The following is a 23,633-nucleotide window of genomic DNA, read 5'->3' on the forward strand; positions in this document are numbered from 1 at the left end:
GGAAATAAAGTTTCGTTCTGATTCGAAAGCATAGCATTAATTCGGAATGGATGAATAGAAATTAGCTTTAATGTTGATGTTAGCGCTTATCAAAACATTCTTTTATGATCCCATTTAGTTTAAGCTATTTATTTTGAATTGATTAAAATTTAAATAACATACCAAATCTTTGTAATTTGGAGACTCATTTAAAAACAAACAGAGAATTAATTAGTTATTTAAAAACAAGTTACGAAGTGAGTAGAATTTAAAGGTGGCAAACTGAAATTAAGACTTTGCTTAACTTTGAAACGTTTAAAACAAGTTAAGAACAGAATAAATATAGTAATTAAAATTTTATTTCTTTTCTATTATTATTTAGTGCTACATTGTAGTATTCAAATAAGTAATATACTGAAGATTAAAGGGGAAACATAACTCTTTATTTTCTATGTAGATTTTCTCATCATAGAATTCTTTCTTCTTTGTCATAAGATTTTCCATCTGCTTCTTTGATAGACATTTCTATTTATCGGCCGATCAATTTGTCTGTTATAAACATGTTGTTTTCCCAAAACAACCAATTGTTATTTGTACAAACAAATTTTATAGCTGTCATAGAAACATTGAGAAAATCGTTGTTTATGAGCTATAAACTATTTGAGTTCAGTTCTATTTCCATTCTATATTGATATGGTATTTTCATGGGAACTTTTTGTAAATTGAGGTTCGCTTTGGCTTTGGCTTGAGTTTGGGTTTGAGTATTCTGTCACCCTTGTTAGGTCTTTGCTGCTGTCCTTGAATGGCGCCCGCATGGACTTGCAACCCGTAATTAACTGTCATTGGATAACTGCTTTGGCTATTGGTTGTTGTTGTTGTTGTTGGCAATTCGCAGTTGGCAGTTGGCGGTTGTCAGTTGGCGCTTGGCTCATCGGCTAATTAATCATTTGTTCGAAATGCCAATTTGTTATTTTTCAATTTTTTGCATTTGTTTCTTTTCTTACAATTAAGCAACTTTTGTGCAATTGTATAATAATAATAATACAAAAAATGTGTGCGCTCATTTGTTTCTCGTTTTTTTTTCGATATCAAAATATTGTTGGCTTTTTATTCATATTTCTTGCTTCCCCACAGCGAGGTTAAACTTTGACCTAGTTAATTCAATTTGAATTGTTGCGACGTCGTGTGCCGCTAATTCATCATCATTGTGTGTTGCAAATGTTATTATGAGCATATTTCAAATTGTGCAAATATTTGCGCAGATCCGCAATTAAATGAAGCCTACATTTCAGCGTCACCTATTACCAAATTCCTCTTTAAATACATCTGCCACTTGAAATACCTCGGCGAAAACTAAAAGTCTTTTTTTTTGGCCAGAACTTGACCAGACATTTGGCTATAAATACCTCAAGCTGGAACACTTGAGTCTACAGCTGCCGCCAACAGACAAAACAAAATAAGTTATTAATATATTAGTTATATAAACAATTCGCAGTGTCAGCAAGAAAAACAAAATACGAAATTAATAATAGCGATGGAGATGAAGAGGCCGAAGAGCCTCTCAAAGCTGTCAACGAACAACGCAATCTTGGTGATGTGGGCGTGTGCGCAACTAGAGATGATAGTCGATAACTATCGCAGCCATTAAAGATAGTAGTGTTACAAAGGAAAGGCTGTTAAAGTGTAAACGCTCTCTTTTGGAAAGTTCGGCCTAGAGCGCCAAGTTGAAATAAACATAAATCATTTACATATTTGTTATAGACATTTACTAAAGTGCTACCATTTATCGATTGATGGTCAATGACTATCGCAGTCACTTAAAATAATTACAAATTAGAGGCGTTGAAGTGTAAAATCTGTTATTTTTTTAATGGGAACACAGCCTGTTACCAAGTTCCGTTTACAGCGCTAAGTTTAAAGAACCCGAAATCATTAATCAAAACTAAAGTGCTACAAATCTATCGAATACTAGTTGATAACTATCGTCACTAGAAATAATTACAAATGATAATTACAATCGTAAATTCTCATGGTTTTTAATAAGAACACAATCCGTTGTCAAGCTCCACGTTCAACTCTCAGGAAAAACCTCTTGACATCATTAATCATGCATTAGTTATAGGCAATTATTAAAGTGCTACACATCTATCGAATACGAGTTTATAACTATCGCAATCTCTAAGAATTAGAGGCGTTAAAATGTAAACTCGTTCAGTTCTTAATGAGAACACAGCCTGTTCCCAAGTTCCACTTTGAGTATTAGTTCAAAAACAGTCTATATCATTAATCATCTACTAGTTATATGAACCATCACTAAAGTGCTACACATCTATCGAATAGGAGTTCATAACTATCGCAATCTCTAAGAATTAGAGGTGTTAAAATGTAAACTCTCTCGGATCTTAATGAGAACACAGCCTGTTGCCAAGTTCCGCTTACAGCGTTAAATTCACAGCCATTAATCATGCACTAGTTTTATGGACCATCACTAAAGTGCTACGCAACTATCGAGTGGCTGTTGTCAAAGTGTTATTATTTTGTTTTTTGTTCGAACTCAATCAGCGGGCGGCTCAGCATGCACTTGATAGTTCATAATGCCGAATTGGGGGATAACCTCATATGGGTGTTATAATACAAGACATTCGAGTGCGGTCGCATATCGGAGCACGTAGTTGTTGTATGCTATGCCATACTATATTGTCTCTTTTTGTAGCATTTGCGGAAGCAGCAATCAAACAAAATAATGTCGAACGTAATACAATTTCACGCTTGAGACCAGGGCCAAGTATCTTGGCTCGCTTGCTTTGGCTACTGGTTATAGACCGGACAATTAGCCAGCAAAATGTTTTGATTTGTTTTGTTTGCAACGGCACTTAATAGATCAAAATGGAAAACAGCAAACAGATGTCGATGGCTGGCTGGCTAGATGGATGGATAGAGGTCAGCGCATATTAACTAGTATAATGAAACTATATAACATAAGAATACAAAAGCCAAAGTCAAGGCAATAAACTGTAACAGCTAAACAGCTTCTGGCCATTGAAGTGTGTCTAATTGGATTTAACAGCCAACTGAGCAAAGGCGGATTGACGCTTAGACGGTACAGTTTACTCAGCCTTCTAGACTCTGGCTAGATTTATAGGCACTACGTTATGTAGTATAACATGCATCGGCTTCTGGAACTTTTGTGGCCCAGTAATTGGGTCACTTGACTTGTGACAGCTGCTGTGCCGTTATACGTTCGTTCCGTCCGTCGGCCCGTCTGTCCGTCCGTCGATCGTGTGAATGTCATGTGGAAATTATGTCACACAAAAGTTTTGACAAACTAAGGAAATGGTGCTCCAATAAAAATGAAGAAAAAAACAAACCTACGGCTAACTCTCTGCAACTCCTCAACTCTTCAACCCAACTTTGCGATCATGTTGCAAACGGAAAACATCGCTCCGCTCATAATCACAAAATAATAACCAAATAACGAAAAAAATACGAAAAATACGAAAAAATAAGAGTTACATATTATTTCTGTCTGGCCCTAGCTACGGAAATAGCGGGCAATAGCGGGTTTTTGGAGCTCTCCGGCCTTTCCAGATAGAGATAAAGTGCCATCATAAACGCCATTTAATTGTACCTCCAACTGCCAAGGGAATGAATGCCTTAACTCGTCTCTCGTCTCGCGTCCGCGTCTCGCGATAAGCAGACATTGGACAATTGCCTGACCTGGTTTCCATTCCATTATGCGCCAAGCGGGTGGCGGGTGGCTGAAGGGGGGGAGTGAATAAATGTGAGAGGGAGGCGGGGGTTATGTAAATGAGTGCACTCGTGAGTGCACTTACCAAAATAACTTAGTTCACAACTCTGAAATTTGGTATTAATTTGACGTGATTTTTTACGATTTGCTAAAGGGTATTTCGACTACAAGAGAGTACTATACAAAAAGCTGATGAAAATGACATGATCGTATTCAATTAAATACTGAAAGGTTTAAAAAAAATTTTGTACATAGAGAAGACAATATTCTAACATAACGTAAAGAATTAATAAATACTTTGTTTAAGATTTAACATAAATTTTTATATTAACCATTTCCTTATTTTGGTAGAAGTCCATTTAATAAACCGATGAGTAGGTCAATTTTATTTTCTTTTCTATTCAAATTTGTATTAATCAGAATATTTTTTATATTAAGATGCAACTTTAGTTTCCCAATTATAATTTAATTCTAATTTTCTATAGTTTCTATATAAAAATCAATTTAATTTCACTCACATATTTAAGTGAAAGATAATTTTATGTTTCTGTGAGCAGAACCTCTTTAATTTCTATGAAGTTTTTTGAATTCGAATAAAACTTCAGTTTCCTAAAAACAAATACAATTTTTTGTAGACCCATTTCACATTTGTTTAAGTGTAGTGTCCCTGCAGTTCTGGAGGTGTCGATTGCCCTGGGTAAGTGCTTACCTCGCCGATCCCTACATGGGTACTTACTAGATTAACCCTATAGTAATCGAACGTCGAACCACCTAGTCGACTCGAATTTGCGATTGGCCCTAGATAAGTCCTTACCTCGTCGATCACTACATGGGCACTTACTAAAGTGACCCTATAGTAATCGAACGTCGAACCACCTAGTCGACTCGAATTTGCGATTGGCCCTAGATAAGTCCTTACCTCGTCGATCACTACATGGGTACTTACTAGAGTGACCCTATAGTAATCGAACGTCGAACCACCGAGTCGACTCGAGTTTGCGATTGGCCCTAGATAAGTCCTTACCTCGTCGATCCCTACATGGGTACTTACTAGATTAACCCTATAGTAATCGAACGTCGAACCACCTAGTTAATAAATATATGCGCATTAAAGCATAAGTACAAAATAACGGCAAGCATCGCTTTTGTTTTTGTTATTTTGTGGAAAAAGTATACACAAGTTTAAAGAGAAAACTTCGATTATGCTTTACATCGCTGTTTGTTTACGCGTCTTTGTTTTATTTTGTGCTACTCTTTTACTCAAACGCAGCTGTGTTTCCTAGATGATGAAATTATTGCAAGCATTTGAATTGAGAAGTGCAAAGCGGATCCGCGATCAATTATTAGGTGAGTCACTTAAAAAATAATTTATGTATGCATTATATGTTTAATGTGTAAAATATTAAATAAGCAGATAATAAAAGAATATCAAGCAGTTAGTATAATGCATAGTTCTACAGTGGAAAGCGACAATGTGCCTAAAGAAGAGGAAGTGGAAATTATGACAGAAAATCTACGTTATAGAAATAATGACAGGGAATGAGGCCTAAAAAGAAGACAATTTCTTTGGTGTTATGATCGGTGAGTATTTTAAAAGATAATTATTTAAAAATCATTATCCACTTTAATCTATTAAGACTTTTAATCCTTTATTTCCAGATTCAATAACTGAGGACCAGTTGAGAAAGGCCTTGCAGCTCAAAAAAAACGATATTTTAAAACTCAAGTTGCCTTAAAGTAATAAAAGTATCCGTCTTATTAAAATAAAGAAAAATTAAAATTAAATAAAAACTGTAATTGTAATTGTAAATTTTTTTTTAATTTATAATGGCCGACCCCTACATGGGGTCCGATGTAAGCACTTATTTTACTGACCCTTCAATGGGGTCCCATGTAAGCACTTATTTTACCGGCCGTTCCATGGGGTCCCATGTAAGCACTTATTTTACCGGCCGTTCCATGGGGTCTAATGTAAGCACTTATTTTACTGACCCTAATATGTTGCACTATTTCACTAGTTCGTGGTAATCGAGGCGGTGGCGATTGACCCTATTTGCGGACATTTCATACAAAAACGGAAATTAAGAAACGCATGGCTAGACGCCACTTTGTAAGTAGTGACTGGCTCCTGGTAAGCGCTTATTTCACCAGCAACGAACTAGCGCTCAGAACTGCAGGGGTATAATAAATTCAGAGCTATAATTTCATTCTAATTCGTTTAAAATTCATACGAGCAACTCCGCTTTATTTTCTACGAAATTCAAGATAGTTGTTTTTATCAGTCTTTTCCTCAAATTTATCTCCAACTTCACTTGAAGGGTATTCAAAATTTGTGTTGTTTAATGAAAAATTGATAGGCTGCTGTTATGCGATTCGTTCGCTTTGTGGATGTTTAATTTGATTGTTGTTATTGTTTTTCGTCAAATGTGTTTGGACTGTTTTACATGCCGCACACACACACAGAGACACACATTAGCACTCGTAGTCGCAGACACATGGCAACAAAGCTAGTAAACACGTCGTTGACTCTTCCACTGACCACAAGAGTGTTGTTGGCTTAGTCTGGGGTTGGACTGAGGCCCAAATGGGTCAGCTGGGCACGATTTTCGGTGTAGTTCTTAAGCGCAATGTCGTGCCATGAAATGCAAACAAATAAAACACATATAAAAACGCGATTTAAAATCGTGCTGCAATGCTACAAATATTTGGTAAATAAACCAATGCCAAAGCGGAACCTGCTCAAACAGCCGGAGGCTAAAAGAGACGCACAGACAGACAGACGGACAGACAGACGGACAAAAGCGAAACAGCAAAAAGCGAAAGAGAAAGAGAGCGGCTGAGATGAATGTGTGGCAACCGCAGCTGAACCTGTGCCACTTCCCAGAGTCGCGTTGCTAATCAAACAAATGGACAGATGGACAGCCTGAAGACAATGCGGCAATGATGACGACAATGAGAAGCAGGCAATAAAATACAAATTGACAGCCAAGAATGAAAGTGGTGAAATTTATTTATCATTTCTTTGCTTCTTTCTTTAGACTTTGTCTCTGACTCTGACTCCGTCTCCGGCTCTGTCTCCGTCTCCGGTTGACTTCTAGCTGAAAGTGAGCGACAAATGACAGGCGAATGCGAACACAGATCCGACCTGACCAGACCAGACCAGACCACTAGACCAAACCAATTCAAAAGCCATAATTCTTTAAAAAGCAAAACCGAAACTCAAACGTGAGAGCGACTTTCATTGAGCGCGATTTTAATGTCGCGCACAAAACGCACGCGAGTCGCCGCATTGAAAGCGCGTCTAATTACAACAACGAACGCGACTTCGACCCGGCTACAAATAATCCCATTTCAAGTCCAAGTCCAGAGCTCGTGGCACGCGGCACTTTTTCTAATGAGCTTTTGGCTTTGGCATTAAGCGAATTCTAAACGGCAGTTGACAGGAGCAAAATGGGGCCAACCGCGTGGATCGTAAGCCCTATGCTCCCTCTTTTTCACACTCACTCACTCTCACTCCACACCGTTTGGGTTGGGAGTGCAGTAGTCAATGGAGTGTCATAGCTGTGAGCTTTGAACTGTAATTAAATATTTGTGATTCGTCACAAAGCTAATAATTATGAGTAACTTTGCTGTCTGTCTGTCACACTTTCAGAGTTGTTGTCAAAGATTTCCCAAAGTTGCTGATGATGATGATTTTGCAAGACTTAATTATTTATAGCCTCACATCGCAGCTATCACTTTTTGCAGCTAATTAGCTTTTGCAATCTGATATGTAAATAATATCGCCACACAGTTTCGAGCACAGTTGGATTCTAATCGACAAAATGTTATACATAATTAAATTAAATTAAGCAACGGTTATTAATACAAGAATTTCAAATTTAGTACTGTTCTCTTTTGAGCTCATTGCACCCATTTTCAGTCTATAAAATGCGCACGTTTTTGCGTTTGTTTTTTTGCCTTTTAATGTATTACTATTTAACTTTTATTTACGCTGACAATGTCGTGCCGCTAATTAGCAGCCAAGTTGTTTTGACCAGCCTTTATTTTATGAGTCAACAGCCGCCTTGCTCTTTTCTCCCATTTACTAGACAGCACCAAGAACACGGCCAGCAGACAAGCTGAACCAGAACCTGAACCTGAACCCAACCAGAAGTATGATAAGTTATGCAGAAACGTGCAGTTTTTATTTGGTTATTTCGTTTGGTCATAAACCTTTCGCAAACGCAAACGTACCAGCCAAAAGCCAAAACATGGCCCATGGCTCATCCCCCAGCCAACCATCCAACAACCCGGCCTGACACATAGCGGTGATCGGTTGTCGGGCTGTCTTTTTGTTTTATTTGCCGTTTGCTTAACGTATACTCTGTACCCACTTTGAATATTTGCAGTAGGGTATTCAAGGTTTGTGTGAATTAATATGAATTATGAAAAAAAGTAGATTGATATATGGTGAAATAGTTTAAGAGCTTACTCTGTTGACGCTCTTCATATTTCAGTTAACACTATATAATAAAATCAATATTAGAAATTATTAGAATGTTAAAGATACAGTACAGGTAAAATTTTGAATTCTAATTAAAAACTTTTAACATTCCTGGATTAAGATTACCTAATTTTGTATATATTAAATGTTTTAAAAATGTAAAGTTCAAGAAATTTAAAGATCAGGAAAGTGAAAATTGACATATTTTAAAAGTAACTGATGCAGCTATTGATTGATTGCCGGGTATCTGGCAGTCGATCACTGCTCTCCCTTTCTTTGGGGATTTTATTGTTTACTACTCTTTCCAGTTGAGTGTTGTTGTTGTTTTCACAATTGCTTCCCTTTTTTTCGTGCCGAGGCAACTTTAATGGCTTCTGTGTGACGACTGCAAAGTCTTGGAACTTGGATGAGTTGAAAGAGTCGGCTTGGAAAGCGTGGGTAATTTTCATTTGGCCTGACAATAAAAATATAATTATGACTGCGTTGCACACACAAACACACACACTCACACAAACACATAACAATACTCATGCATATTGCATGTGTATTCATTTCAGTACGTTTGGCAATTCGCCAGCCAGGTTGTGAGAATGATGTCGAGTCACCTCGACTTCCACTTCGACGTCGACTTGGACTGTTTTGACCAAGGAAGTTGTGCAATTTGTCTGCAAATAATACACAAAACTGCCTGCCCAACAAATCCCAGACACCAAAAGAGAAAGAAAAAGAGAGAGAGATAGAGATAGAGAGGAGAGAGGTAGGATATTGCTCTCATTTTAAAGAAACGATCTATGGATGACTTGGCGCATCGCATTCAAAGCGAACAAAAGACTTTCAGTTTCCAATCGCTTTTGTTCCACATTTCATTTGGGCATCCTGTTGCTTCCTTTCTTTCTTTTTCATTTTTGGGATTTGCTTCGAGTTTGAATTCGAGTCTTGTTATACTTTTTTTTTTGTATTTTGTATTTCATTTCATTTTATTTTGTGTTGGCTCCTTTACTTTTTAGTTGTATTTGTGGGCTGGCAGCAAACTCGTTTAATGTCAGAGGAGCAATCGCATTGCTAATTAGGTGATTTTGTTTTCTGTATCAGCTTCTTCGCATCGCCTTCGATCAAGCCAGTTTTATTTATTATGATTTTCCATATATATACATACATATATATGGTATATACTATATAGTATAATGCTGTATGTATTTACTTGAGCATCGTGGTCGATTGTCGCTCGTTGTCGAAGCAATTACAATAAAATCAGCTTCAGTTCGTGCTCTTGCATTTGCAGTTTCCTGTTACCAAAAATAAAATAAATTGCGATGACTTCACTTAATGAATTGCGCCCAGCACCATGTCGAAGCTCTTTAAGCCAACAGCACGTCTTGGGCTCTTTACTGATTAATTGTGATAAAAAAAAAACATATGCACACACACCAACAACATATCGAAAAGAGTGAACGAGAGAGAATAAAAGAGGCAAAGGCAGCTGCAGAGGGAGAAATATGATATTTCTGCGGCTGGCTAAATGAAGTTGCCTTCCTTGTAAGGCACTAAATGCACATGACCAAAACGAGAGTGCAACGGAGGAGTTGCACACCGAATCCGAATCCGAATTCGAATCAGAGGATTGCTCTCATGCCTTTCGGAAATGTCAAAAAGCATTGAGCAATAAAAGTCTGCGAAGTTACGAATGCCAGCATCTCAATATGTAATACAATATTATTGCACTAAAGGGAATTTTAATCATTAATTTAATTGTCAATTTCATAATACATTTTTTAAAGAGAGCTACTAAATATTAATACTAATTCCATTAAAAGCCATCTAGCAAAACTTTAGAAATTCAAAAGTCATTAAAATGTTTGACCTCTTCAAAAATTCCTAAAGAATCTGTGTTTCCAATTTCCAAATATAGCTATTGATTTCACTGAATTTGAATAGCCATTAAGATGATCAATCCGTTAACAAATTTCTCAAAGAATCTCCAAATATTATTATTAATTTCATTAAATTTGAATAGCATTTGGAATGATCTTTAAAATTTCATAAAGAACTTCGAATGGAATCTGTAAATATTATTAAATTTTTTTGTATAAAATTCCCTCCAGGCAAATCTGTAGTTTCGTTAGTCAACTGAGCTTTGGAACTTTTCACAATCATTTATAACAAATGCGACTTCCTCCTTAGGCCATTAAACACAGGCACAGATCATTTACTATCTCTATAATCTCTGGCCTGACGACAATCATTAGCTAGTTATGGCATTTGTCCCGCCCATTTGGCTTGAGTCTCTGTATTTGCCCTGCAAAGAAAGCCCGTTAACTCCCCTATTTATAAACCTTTTTCCGGTTCTAATGACATGACTGACTGACTGACTGACTTGCCTTGGCCAAGCCCAAAAAAGCTAGCTGAGTACTCACATTACAGTGCACAGAACTCCATTAATTTCTAAAAAGCTATATAGACAACTTGCAGCCATATATGGAGGAAATAACAACAAAGGAACCAAGAACCCAGAACCGAGAAGCAAGCACAAATAATTCTTATTTCGCTGTTTGTCTTTGTGGTATTGAGACTGAGAAGGGGACCCGCTACATTAGGCCTCTCTGCTCTGCTCTGTTCTCCCCTTCTCACCACTCTGCAAGTCAAGTCAACTCGAGTCGAGTTCGAGTCCAAGTCAAGTCTCTCCGACTGTGACTCATATGCACTTTGGAATTGTTCAATGAGCGACAAAGCGGCTCGGCTCTGTGGACTCGGCTCATAAGTGGGCCGCCAAAGAGACACGTGTGTCTCGGCCCGCGCCCTTCTCCCTCTCCCTTCCCTTCTCTCTTTCGCTGTCTGGGGGCCCCCCCATAAAGCGACTGTGCTGTCGACAGACAAACAGACAAACAGCAGCCCACGTCAGATGTTGTTTGCTCTATGGACAATACTCGGCATTAGAAGGCTCCACATAAAGAGTGACTACAAAATGGACTTGCAGTTCATTAATTTTCATTGTCAGCCATTTTCGGGGCGGCAAATGCAAATGTCAAAACTTTTTAGCGCTCAAGAAAAATGTCACAAGTCCGATGACTCACAGACCAGATGCAATACCAGATCTCTCTATATCTCTCTCTTTCTCTTGCTCTTTGTGGACTGCATTTTTTACGTGTCTTTATGGGTCGATTACATAAGTCGCTCACAAGTCTTGAGTTTTAAATAAATTATGTAAATTTCCTGCTGGAGCCAGCCTTTTTGAATATCTTCGTATGCATTTCGTTGACATTTGCGGCATAGTTCTAAGTTTCCATTCAGATTTCCGCCTCAAACTCTGCGTGTGTCTACAAAGCGTAGACTGATATTTGATTGCATCAAAAAAAAAGTTGAAATGTCCCGCCGAGTTTTTCACTTAAATTGTTTGCTTTGGAAAAATTCTTTAGCTTTCTTCTTGTTGTTCTTTAATTAGTGGGGACACCAACAAAAGTTCCATTTTAACCATCAAAACACGACGCGACGCGACGCAACGGGTTGTCATCGCATTTCCCATCACATCTTGTCTATATTCCAGACACTTTCTAAGCAAACACTTCTGCAGATAACAAGTCAATTAGACCTGGACACGGAGATGCGTATAATGTGTTAAACTGGGCATATGATCACAATCTATTAATAAACATGTTAATATCATGAAATGCGAGAAGCATTTAAAACTCAACTTGGGGTTACGCCATTTAAAAATAAAGTTCTAAAGCCACAAGATTGTCAGCTAAATGAAACACAAGACAACAAATTTTATATCTCGAATTGAATTGGTAATTTTATCAAGGTGATAGGATTATAATGTCATGAGTAGAAATAGTAAATAAATATAAATATGAACACATAGTTGTAAATTTATAAATCATTAGTGAAACTAATGCAATCAATAGTCGTAAATTAATTAAAACATTGAAAAATTATTTTAGAGTGATCGTAAATCAGACCAAATAAGATCAACTAAAATAATGTATACTTATAATACATCTGATTGTTAACATTTTAAAACTTCTTTTAACTTCAAGAGCAGTATTTATTTCAAACTGTAAAGATATATAATTCAACTAATTTCAGAATTCTATATCTGCTGCCACATATTATTATAAAGTCTATAATTTTCGATTTAAAGCCACAAGCTTAAACATTACTTAACTTATTAAATAACTTCCCCTTTCACATTAAAGATAATGACTGCACTTGTCGCAATATAAAATACAATTGTGGGGAGGGATTAAGAAACATTTATACGTTTGAATAAGTGATCATGATTTCGATAACAATTAATCATGCCGCTTTTGAGACAGCTCGCTACATTCTCCCACAGATTAGCTGGCAAAGACGTGGGAGGAAGAGGTGAAGATGCGGGTGGAAAGAGACTAGAGTAGAGCTGTTTAATGAAAAATGGGCTTAAATGAATGCACACAAAACACACGCACAGAGAGACGTCGAGACAGGAAGACGGACAGATGGAAATGTGTTCGAAAAATGCACAGAAACAAAAGTGAAAACTTTCACTTTTGATATTTGTGTAGAGCGCGAATGAATTGTGTTTAGTCGCTTTTTGACTACAATACTAAGACTATACACGATTTAATATCTGACTGTTATTTTCTTTGATATTACCATAAATTTGAATTTCGTTTACATCATCAACGAGCCAACGAAGACGACGACAACGACGACGTCTCTCGACGCTTCTCAAGTGTAAAGAATTGTGGTGCTGATCAAAGGGGGTTTGAGGGGGGAGTCTGCTTAAAACTGAAACGCAGTCTGAGGCTGGGCCTTTCTTTGGGCCAGGTCATAAGACACAAGACGACGACGACACGTCGGGCTGGGCATTGTCTGTCTGCGTGTGTTTTAATGCGATAATTTAAAACTCTTTCGCTTTCATTTCGTTTAAGCTTTGGCTATTAATCAGTTATGAGTCTCCGAATGGCAGTGAAGATCTCTCAGACCCTTGTTTTTGCTTTGTTTTGTTTTCCATATGCCGCCAACACACGAAGAATCTCTGCGTTGAATGTACAAATGATTGCACAACCAGAGCTTCATTGTCTGGTCCCCAACTGAAGGGGGGCCACACATTTATCTTACAGTTTTTCAATTAAACTCTGCCTATTTGAAATGCCTCGTCGACTGTTGTCGACTTCGACTCCGACTATGACTTCGAGTCGTTGTTGTTAGTTACATGTTTCGCTCTGCATAGATAACATTTTAATTTTTTGCGCCCTGCTTGAAAGACCTTGTGAACGGGGCTAACATGCATGCCAAATTGTTCAGATAAAAAGCACATTAGCTTGAAAACTATTTGGCGGAAGTACAAATGAGCAATAACATGCGGGCAAAATACCTGGACGTGGTGGAAAACCTAATAAACTTGTACACTCACAGTACATCGAGTACGCGTTCTTTGAACATTTGCTAGAAGTTCGCGAGAAATCAGCATAGAAGATCTAGCAAAGTTCTCTGAAATGGAACTGATGTATCAAACAAAAAGTGAAACACTTTGAATGTTTAATACAAAAGCGTAGCAGGCTTGTAGCAAGTAGCAAAGCTGGAAGAACGATATGATCGACTGCGAGATACTTCTTAAACATTTTTAGAGAAAGCTGAAGAATAAAGCAGTGTATCGTCTTGAAATTAGATGTGATTTTGAGTGTGGTTGGTCTTTTGACATTTATGCTACTAATAGCATATGCTCTGTCTTAGATGATCGCAATGAAATCAGAAATTATTCCAAATGCAGTTCGCATATTAATGTTAAACTTGCTTTCGGCATTCCTTGCGATCGAAAAGGTCTTAACCCATATCTAAATTAAAGTTAATCTACACATCAATATTGTGCCCAAATTTGTTAGCTTTGGCTTTTATAATCTCTGAGATATAGGTCTTCAAAAAGACGGACAGACAGACAGACGGATAAAAACTGATGAAGAAAATACTTTTGTATATTATAGAGAGCCTTCTTCAGACATACCCTGTTAACCTTTGGTTAACTGGTGTAAAAAAGAGGAATTCTTTAAAGAGTTCGCATTGCTTTTGTTTGTGAACCCTTTGCAAATTCACAATACACTCTCGAGTCTTCGGCTTTTATTCTGAGCGACACTCATAACCCAGTTACAACAATGACGACCACCAATGGGGTCTATATACGGGGACTGGGACTGACTCTATTTACAGTGAAGCCCTCGAGACAGTTGGCAATTTTATCTTGTGGTCGCTCTTGTTGTTGTTGGGCTTTTTCAAAATACTTTTGAATACATTTCAATGGAATTTCTTTGGCGATCGACACCAAGTCGAAGTCGACTAAACTTGACTTGACTTGAGCTGAGCTGAGCTGAGCAACCAGTCAACAATAATAGCCCTGAACTTTCGTTGAGTTGTTAACTTGTTGTCTGTGTGTTTCATGTTGAATTTGTATAAATGGTATATATATCTTTGTTGTATCGTATCGTATCGTATTGTTGTTGCATTCGCTCCACATGTGTACAGCTGTTTTTTAATTTAAAACTTCATTTCGAACTGAAATGAAACTTGTTTTCCAGCATTTTTGTGCGCTCTTTTTTTTTGCAGTGGGTGCAGTTCAGTTGTCATTCCGTCGTTCTGTCGTTTTGTCTGCATTATATTAAGTATTTTGTTCCCCCTTGAAATTTGTTTTCTGTTACCTTTTTGCACTTTACGTACAAAATAAGAGAGAAATACATATAAATTAAGCGGCGACATTGCTGGCATTCATTTACATTGGTCGCCGAACATGTTTAATGCATTTCATATGCATTTTTTCGCCTCTTTTTTGTTTTGTTAATTTCCAGTTCTCTTCCTATCCTAAATGATTACTGTCCCTTTCACACCAACCCAATATTGTGTTGTCTGCCTTTTTCTTTTTGGCATTTTTCGTTGTTATTTATGCGATTTGAAGTTGTTTTCTTACTTTTCGTTAATTATGGCATACATATATTATATTTACTTATTAGCGCGTTTATTTCGCTGTCACTTATGTATAAATATTGGGAGATTGAAAGTGCTTATTGCAGCTTTTTCATTCTTGCCCATTTTCGTTGACCACCACAAAGAATTTCAAGATTGTGTAATGCCAATTTCATTGAAGTTTCGACTCAAGTCGAATTCGAAACAGAACTGAAGATGGACAAAGAGAGTGAAAGGCAGAAAGAGTCGAAATGAGAAAAAGACAGTAAAATAAAAACATCTTTTGACATTTAAAATGTTGAAATGTACAAATTTTGCAATTTTGAATAATTTTTAAAACTTAAAAGATATGAAATCTTATGAAATTCATATATAAGATATCAAGTGAAGGAAAGAACAAACAGGTTAAGATAAAACTATTATTAGCTGTTATTGACATATCTTTAATAGTAGAATACAAATTTAATAAAGAAATTTTGAAATCTTCTTCAATTTAGCATCATTAAATTCATATATACGATCTCAAATGAATAAAATATCAAACAGGTTAAGAAATATTATTAGCTAATATTGACATTTCATTAATGGAATAATACAAAATTAATAAAGAAATTTTAAATGTTTTTAAAACATTTATATATATAAGATCTCAAACTCAAACAGGTTAAGATAAGAACTATTATTAGTTCCTATTGGAATTTAATGGTAGAATACAAATAAAAAAAATAGAATTTTAGATAATGTTTCCTAAAACTTAACATGACGATCTTTAAGCTATTCCCACTGCCATAAATCATCAGGTATAACGTCAACATCTGACTACAATCTTGCATCCCATGCACAAATATTGTGTTTTATGTATACTTCATCTTGGGATCACTTCATCTATTGACTGAAATTCTAGTTTAAAATGCAAGACGCAGACTTGGACCACAGCTAATAATAATGTCTGGGGCAAGACAACAACTCTGCCCCAGGAAGTGATGTTTGTATTTGCTCAAGCACTTGGCATGCCCCTCAGCAGTCGCAGTTGAAGTCAGCGTCGAAGACTCGATGTCGAAGTCCCAGTTGTCGAAGTCCCAGTTGAAGTCAAAGTCTCAGAACCTGCTGTAAACTATCGTTGTAGTGTGATATACTCTGACTGCAATTGTGGTTGTTGTTGCTGTTGCTGGTGGCATATCGAATACAGTGGGCATTAGGTTACCTCTGTTTTTCTTGTCGCTTGGCTTCGACAATATTTAAATAGGAAATTAGGGTCGACATCGCTGTCGACGTCTCTTGTCTGCGCGCTTGGCTTCCGCTTGCCAGAAACGCCCCGGGGCCATAGGGAAATAGAGACGAGGCCGGGGCTTCCAGCTGTAAGTCGAGCTGGAAGGCGCTTTCACAAGGTTTCCCGCGGGTTGCTTAACACACACTGCATAGAACTGCATTTGCATTGGCGGCATGCTAATTAACAGCTTAGTTGTGTACAAGCACTCGACTTATTTATTTATTGCCAGTCTTCGTCTTCGTCTTCGTCTTCATCTTTGTCTGCCCCATCCCAAGTTTAATTAACTGCATTTACAGTTGGGGGCTAAACTGGTGCAGATCACTTCAGTGGATCTCCACATTAAAGGATACTCAGCTCGACTTGTAATTTCTTTTATATATATTTACTCGTCTGGCAACTCGACTAATGTTTATTATTTTTCACTTTTAATTGCAGCTCAACGGCAATTCTCAGTGTGCGCCAAAGAACAAGGAAGCTCATGCATGAAGGTAAGCCACTTGCAACAGACAACCTGCAACCTGCAACTGTTGCAACAGTTGTGACTGCTGATAACTTGGTAACGGGATTGCGAACGTTGTCTTGTCTTGTCTTGTCTTGTCTTGTCAGTTGGCCAATTGTCGTTTAACCTGAACAAGTTCTCGACGTGTTCGCTGCTAATTTCAACACTTTGGGCAATTATGATGTGAAAACATATTTCACAATCAAACACAATAAAATGCAAAGCCGCCACAATAAAAACAAGAAAGAAACTTCAAGTTGAGTGGGCTCGACTTTTAAATACTAGCGAGATACTTTAGGATATAAAATTAGATAAAAACAAGTTGAGTGTGCTCGACTTTAAGATACTTGTGCAATAAAATGAGAGGACATTAGCTGTTAAAGCTTAAGAGTTTGTTGATCAACTTTGTTAACTCAAAATTGTCTTCCGGCTTTTACATAATTTACCGATTAACACCAATTCATAATAACCTTTTAGCTTATGAGTAACGGGTATTGAAAACCCCCAACAATAAAATGATCAACGGGTAAACGACACCATTGAGTAAATGTCGTCAGCATGACTAAGAATTGTAGGCAGCAATAGCAGCAGTAGCAGCAGCAGACTCAATTCATAGGCTATACTATATATTTATATCAATTGGCAATTTTGTTGAAATTACAATGTTTTAAGGTAGTCAAATGCGCGGCCTGCGGTGGAGAAAGGCGGCTGGAGGCGTGGCTGTGACTGTAACTATAACTGTGGCCCGATTGAAAAGTTCAATTTATTGCAATTTGTCATGGGACTTTTGACTCAGTTCGTTGTGTTTTAGGCCCGCTTTTGAATACCGGTTAATGGAAAGTCACTTCAACCGGTTTGCTAATCGTTCTCGTCTTTGTCTTTCACTTAAATTGGCTAATCTCACTCGCTTACGCAAGGGTAGAAGAAGAAGTTCAACGTACTCTCTACAGTTCATCTTCAACTGACTGACTGACATCATGTTGTAGTGTAGTATCTTGTATGTTATGTGTGGGGTTCGTTCTTGAGCAATCTGTCTTATTCATATTTATTCATGGATTAATGCATCATTATCATTGGCATTGACATTTAAATATATCTATGATGCTACCGCCAATCAAAGCATTTCATTTTGTATTCACGATTTCTGAACTTCTCAAGCAAACATTTTTGGCATTCTCCTAAAATTGGTTTTTTATTGATTATTATCATTATTTTTAATTGTCAAATGCCAAATATTGTATTATAATGATAATCATGAATTAATATTTATTAGTGTGATAAGTGATAGGAAAAAATGCAAAATTAATAGAATTCTAAATTCCATTTATTAAATTTCTCAAATACTTATTAAATAGTCAAGCTTTTAATATCAAATTTGACTTAAATTTCATTTTCTGTGCTTATACTTTTATTCTCTTCTTTTCTATCAATAAATGTTAGTTATTGAGATATTCAGTTGAAAGGTTTCGAAACGCAAAAGTTCTTATATTTTTATTATATATTGTATATCATTATTTGTGGCATCTGTTTACTACACTTTTACAAATATTCTAAAACCTTATAAATTTCAGTTAAAAATAATTAATACTTAATTTATACAAGACAGATGAAGTGATCTCTTTGCTCATAGAAAATAAACAAATGTTATATTTGTATGATCTAAGGATAACTTATCTTTTGACACTAATACTATGTGTAATTATTATAATATTGAAATATCCAATAGAATTGTTTTATAAATTCATAAGCAACTATAGCATTGTATACTGTACTAATAAATGCTGTCCCTTGGTAATATTTCAACTTGATTTGTACTCTACATTTACAATATCCTAAATAGCTTAAAAACTAACCCCTATATAAATTTCAAATGTTAAATAATTGCCACATAGTTTGTGCAATATCACAATTGTGTCATTCCAAAAGCATTAACAATTTGTTCTCTCTACTATATTGAACCTTCGGAATCCGTAACATTCTTATGCCATAACAAGCAACTATTATGCGAGGGTTCTACGGACTGACTTGGCTTATTTCCGTATGGGGTCAGCTGTACTTTGATTTGCAGTTAAGTGTCTTTCATCATGGGGTTTTTAGTTCTTTCTTCTATGTTTTTTGTTACGTTTTGCAAGGTTCCCGCAATGCTTTTTAATTGGATTAGAAAAGGGGGAGAAGCTAACAAAATGCGCATAATACCCGTTGCTATTTTTCGTATTTTCGTACCGTTCTTGATGTGCTTTAATTTAATTAAGAGGTCAATGGACTGTTTGATGCCGCGTCGCTTACAAAACATTTTATTCAGAAAATACTCGCAACTCACACACAACAATAAAAAAATGAAGCGTAAAACAGATTTCTTCACATTTTTTCCCAATTTTTTCTTCAAGAATTGTGTTCTTGTTATTGTTGTTGTATATGTAGCTGAGAATTCTACAATTAGTTGGTCAGGAGGAGGCATACCTAACATATAAAAAAAAAATGTTGTAGATCAAGTTTTCGCATTTGATATCTGTCGGGCATTTTGTGAAATTGTTTTTGTTGTTTTGTTGTGTTTTCTTTCGAGTGTTGTTTAATTCGTAAATTTAATTTGCATGTTTGAAAATCATTAATTCGCCTGCTATTAAAAAATTGCTGCCAGCGAAATTTTACGCTGTTTCATTTCTTGTTTCTTTGTTGCTTTATTTGCCTTATTTGTTGCTTTTGTTTTTTTGTTTTTTGGCTTAACAACAAATTAGCCGCCATGTGAGCAACTTATTTGCATTTTGATTTTGTGTTGTTGCTGTGCTTTACTGTGAGATACCAGCATTTTAATCGCATGTTTATTCCAACGACGAGCTAAACTTTTTTTCTTCTCTCCGTATTTTTCATTTTTGGCTTAGTTTGGGTAGTTTGAGTGCAGCTAACAGCTCGTAAAATTTACGCCAACCAACGAAATTGGAGAAATTTGTAACGCCACAATGCATTTGACTTTCGTTTCTTAGGTTTCCCCACGCTTAAGAAAGCTGACAGAGGGTTTAAGTGGCATCAAGTTACCACAAACTCGATAAGCTTGAAATACAGGATAGCAAAATAGTACTCAAAGACTAGAAGTTTGGGATTTGTTTTAGACCAACAATTAGATTATCCAACTAAATTAATTTAACTCTAAACATTTTTTCAATTAATGTCCTAATCCAGCAAATATTTCAGTCTATTTGTCAAAGGACTTTAGGCAGACTTTATTTTATTCATAGTTGCAATTCTTAAAGATTAGTAAGATAATATCATATTTTCAAGATGATCTCAGTTGCTTTCTCTATATATGCTGAAACCAAAATTAATTTTTTTAAAAATCCAACTTAAAATAATTCTGATTCTTAACAATGAAAGAATGAGCCGCATTTCTATTTAAACAAAGTTGAAGTCTTTACTGAATTCCATTCTTGGCAGCTTTCTTCATAGTAAACTACGTTTTGGTATAAGCCAAAAAACTGAATGGAAGTCAGTTATAAATAGAACAAAAGCTTAGTCTATCAATACCACAGAGCTTTAGTTTAAAAGACTTCAAAAATGTTCTTGTTTATCTTGAACAATAGTAAAGCAATTTCACTTTTTAAGATGCCACATAAAGAACTTCGTTAGTTAGTCAACGACCAAACCGAAAGACAGGCGGAAATCGTAAAGATTTATTGGTTACAATAGAACAGTCGGCAGAAAGCAGATGGTTATAATAAAAATAGATAGTCCAAGTGCCATTTGAAGTGTGGCAAAGAAGTTAGTGAATTCTTGGTAACTGCACTATGGACAGGCGGAAGTTGGTAACAATCATTGGCAACGCCTCGTGAACGCAACACGCGTCAAAGACAAACTCAAACTCAAACTCAAACTCACACAATACAACTTCGACTTCAGCTAGAGAGGTGGAAACTCCCTTTGGCTAATCAATCACGCGGCAAACATTCACGAGTCTTTTGCGGCTTGAATGAAAGTAATTTGAATAGCGTTTGTCGAGACGAGACGAGAGAGAGAGAGAGAGAGAGAGAGACGAAAGAGACGCTGGCAACAAATGGCGTGGGCTTTGCAGGTCTCTGAATATTTACCTGGGTGACAGGTAGTTACAAACGCATTCACACTTTGCCAAACACTTCGTCAGCTGGGCAGTCAGTCAGTCAGTCAATCAGTTTGTCAATAGTGAGTGCGAGTACTCGAACACACTGTTGATCGATTCGCAGTGCTCGCTGCACGTGTCAAGTGTTAAAAAATGATATGCTAGTAGGGAGTCTAGAGAGTCAGTGAAAGAAAGATCGTAAGAAAAGAGGCCCTAGGAGACATTGTCTCTTTTGTCCAGCTTTTGCACACTTGAGTCTTAAAACCGAGTCTCCCAGAGTTTTTCCGTGTTATTTCGAGCAAACTCAGCGGTCAGTCGCCCAGTGGGTTGCGGGGTGCCATAAACCGTTATGCAAGATGATGTAGGGTCTAGACTCAAGAAGAAGAAGAAGAAGAAAAGTCCGTCATTGTTTTTCCCATTTTCCTACATTTCAGCTTTGTCACTTTTTCAGTCTCTCTCTCTCTCTCTCTCTCTGCTCCACACAAAATCAGGTCAGAGCTGTCAAGAGGCAGCGACAATTTGTTAGCGCTTTAGCATTTTCCCCCAAACTCGGACAACACACCGAAAAAAGATCGATGAATGTCTTGAAAAGCTGACAATTTAATTGCCAGCTACAATACTATACTATTATATGCCATATAGTAGTAGTATGCTTGACCCATTTTCATAACATTTACCGTTCATTGCATCATTTTGAAGAACATTTGAGTTGAGTTTTACGCTTCTCTCCCGCATACGTCGAGTCTCGTTTTTTCTCTCTTCTTTTTTCTTGGCTTTTCTTTTGTGGTATGCTTCCCCACGTTTCATTTTTTTTTTTGTTACTTTGGGATCATTAGAGTCTTCGATCGTTGACTTTGATTACAGATCTAGCTTTGACCGTGTGGCTCATTTACATTTCGTGTCGACCCGGGGCTCTTTGACTAGGATTTCATTGAGATACGGAGACATCAATGGTCACTAATTAATGCCAACACATCAAAGTGTCAAACCTTGAAATTTGACTAGCCAAAAAAATGCAGCACTGAGATAACCAGAGAGACAGAAAGCGAAAGAGAGAGAGAGAAAGAGGTGAGGTACCTGTATGTTGAGGAATAAGTATTGTGTATTGTGTATTTTCCATTTCCAAGTAAACCAAACAAACCAAACCTCAGGTAGTAAGTATATTTGGTTTTCTGCTTCTTCTGCTTCTTCTTCTTGTTTGGGTCCTTCGATATTTATGCAATGCCCATTTTCGGTGTCTTTGTTGTTGCCCTAATCTCAACTATATATTTTTTGCGTTTTGATTTATTTCAACGAGGCGATCCAAAGACAAAAAAAAAAGAAGAAAAATCGACCCTAAGCAATCGACCTTCATTTAATGAAATTTCAATGTGGCAATATGAAGAGACGTGCGACGCCACCCAAGGTGACCATTTTGCTGGCTAGCTGAAACTGGAAAAGTGTAACACTGTGCTACAACATGCCTAATCCTCAAACCCCCCCTTAGAGACGAAGCTGTCAAGCGTTGGCACGTCCCGCACACTTTGGTGACAATAAGCCAAGTGCCTGCGAGTCAGCAATCAAAGTCGGTCTCATTTCCATTAGCCTTTCACTTTTTATCGCACAGTGCACACAGCTGGAGGCAAGAGGTCGGACTCTTTGCTTCTTCCAGCTTGTAGGTGGTCACAGATTAGAGCAGTACCTGTACAGTGAAACCTTTGCCCGCATCCCGCATCTCACATCTCGCATCCCGAGCAGTTCCTTTTCTTACCCTCAAAAACTAATCTCTGTCGAATGTTTGGACTTAGTGTTGAGGGCGCGGCTCGTGCACTGTTTATTTTAGCAAATCCAACGGATTTGTGGCATTAACGAGATTTTAATATTTCCAAAGCAGTAAGACGAATCTTCCTCCCTCCTTCCCTCCTTCCTCCCTTGCGTGCTGCTAACTAAATTCGATTAGAGAGAAGCATGAAGCATTTTGTCGTCGCCGGCGGCGGCGGCGGCGAATCGAGCGAAGCCCAAAAAAAGGCAGGCCAACAAAACTCATTCGTCTTGGCCAATTAAGACAATTTGTTTAGGCCCGGCTTAGTTAGTTGCTTTTGCCTGTCAGTCAGTTTTGAATTTCTAATAAATCTTGTTTGGGATTCTATGGTGAGTTCGCATAAATATTGCATGGACATTTATGGTCAATTCTAGTTAGACATTTGTGCGATTTCAAAATGCGATAAATGAATAAATCGTTTGCTCAACAGCAATTTCGTAGAACCTACTGTGCGATAGCATCTGTGTTCTGTGTATGTGTGTTTCTTGGTCAGTTAGCATATTTAAGCAATTATTAATAAACATTCCAGAGCGACAGACTTTCTTTCTTTCAAACATTAGAATAGAAAACATCATAAGAGTGAGCTCAGTAGCGTATTCAGTTACAGTTGAATACATTTTGGACTAATCAAATTATGATTAAGTGCGTGATTTTGTGGAATTTCCTCATAGTGCAACATTTGAGCCAAAAACTTTCTCATGAAATATACTCAGTTTGTGTGTTCGCTTTGTGAGCATTGCACATTATGATTATGTGTATGGCAAATGATCATTGGCTGGCTGGCGTTTTTAATTGGCGCCAAGCACGCGCAGCAAAAGGAAAAGCGACTT

At 37.0% G+C, this 23,633-nt stretch overlaps 2 protein-coding genes across 4 annotated transcripts in view; one reads left to right on the forward strand and one right to left on the reverse strand.

The window, feature by feature from the left end:
* Positions 1 to 23,633, reverse strand: part of LOC133835351 (zinc finger protein ZFP2) — a 112,270-nt gene that overhangs the window by 25,482 nt on the left and 63,155 nt on the right. The window lies entirely within an intron of this gene.
* Positions 1 to 23,633, forward strand: part of LOC133836034 (uncharacterized) — a 34,223-nt gene that overhangs the window by 3,633 nt on the left and 6,957 nt on the right. For 2 of the 3 annotated variants that reach the window (XM_062266314.1, XM_062266323.1), the window contains exon 2: positions 16,852 to 16,904. The exons of the other annotated variant lie outside the window; for it this stretch is intronic. The gene's annotated coding sequence lies outside the window, so the exon portion shown is untranslated. The remainder of the gene's footprint in view (positions 1 to 16,851; positions 16,905 to 23,633) is intronic. 3 annotated transcript variants of the gene reach the window in all.

The sequence above is a fragment of the Drosophila sulfurigaster genome, chromosome 2L (genome assembly GCF_023558435.1).
Source record: "Drosophila sulfurigaster albostrigata strain 15112-1811.04 chromosome 2L, ASM2355843v2, whole genome shotgun sequence".
Classification (NCBI taxonomy): Eukaryota; Metazoa; Arthropoda; class Insecta; order Diptera; family Drosophilidae; genus Drosophila; species Drosophila sulfurigaster.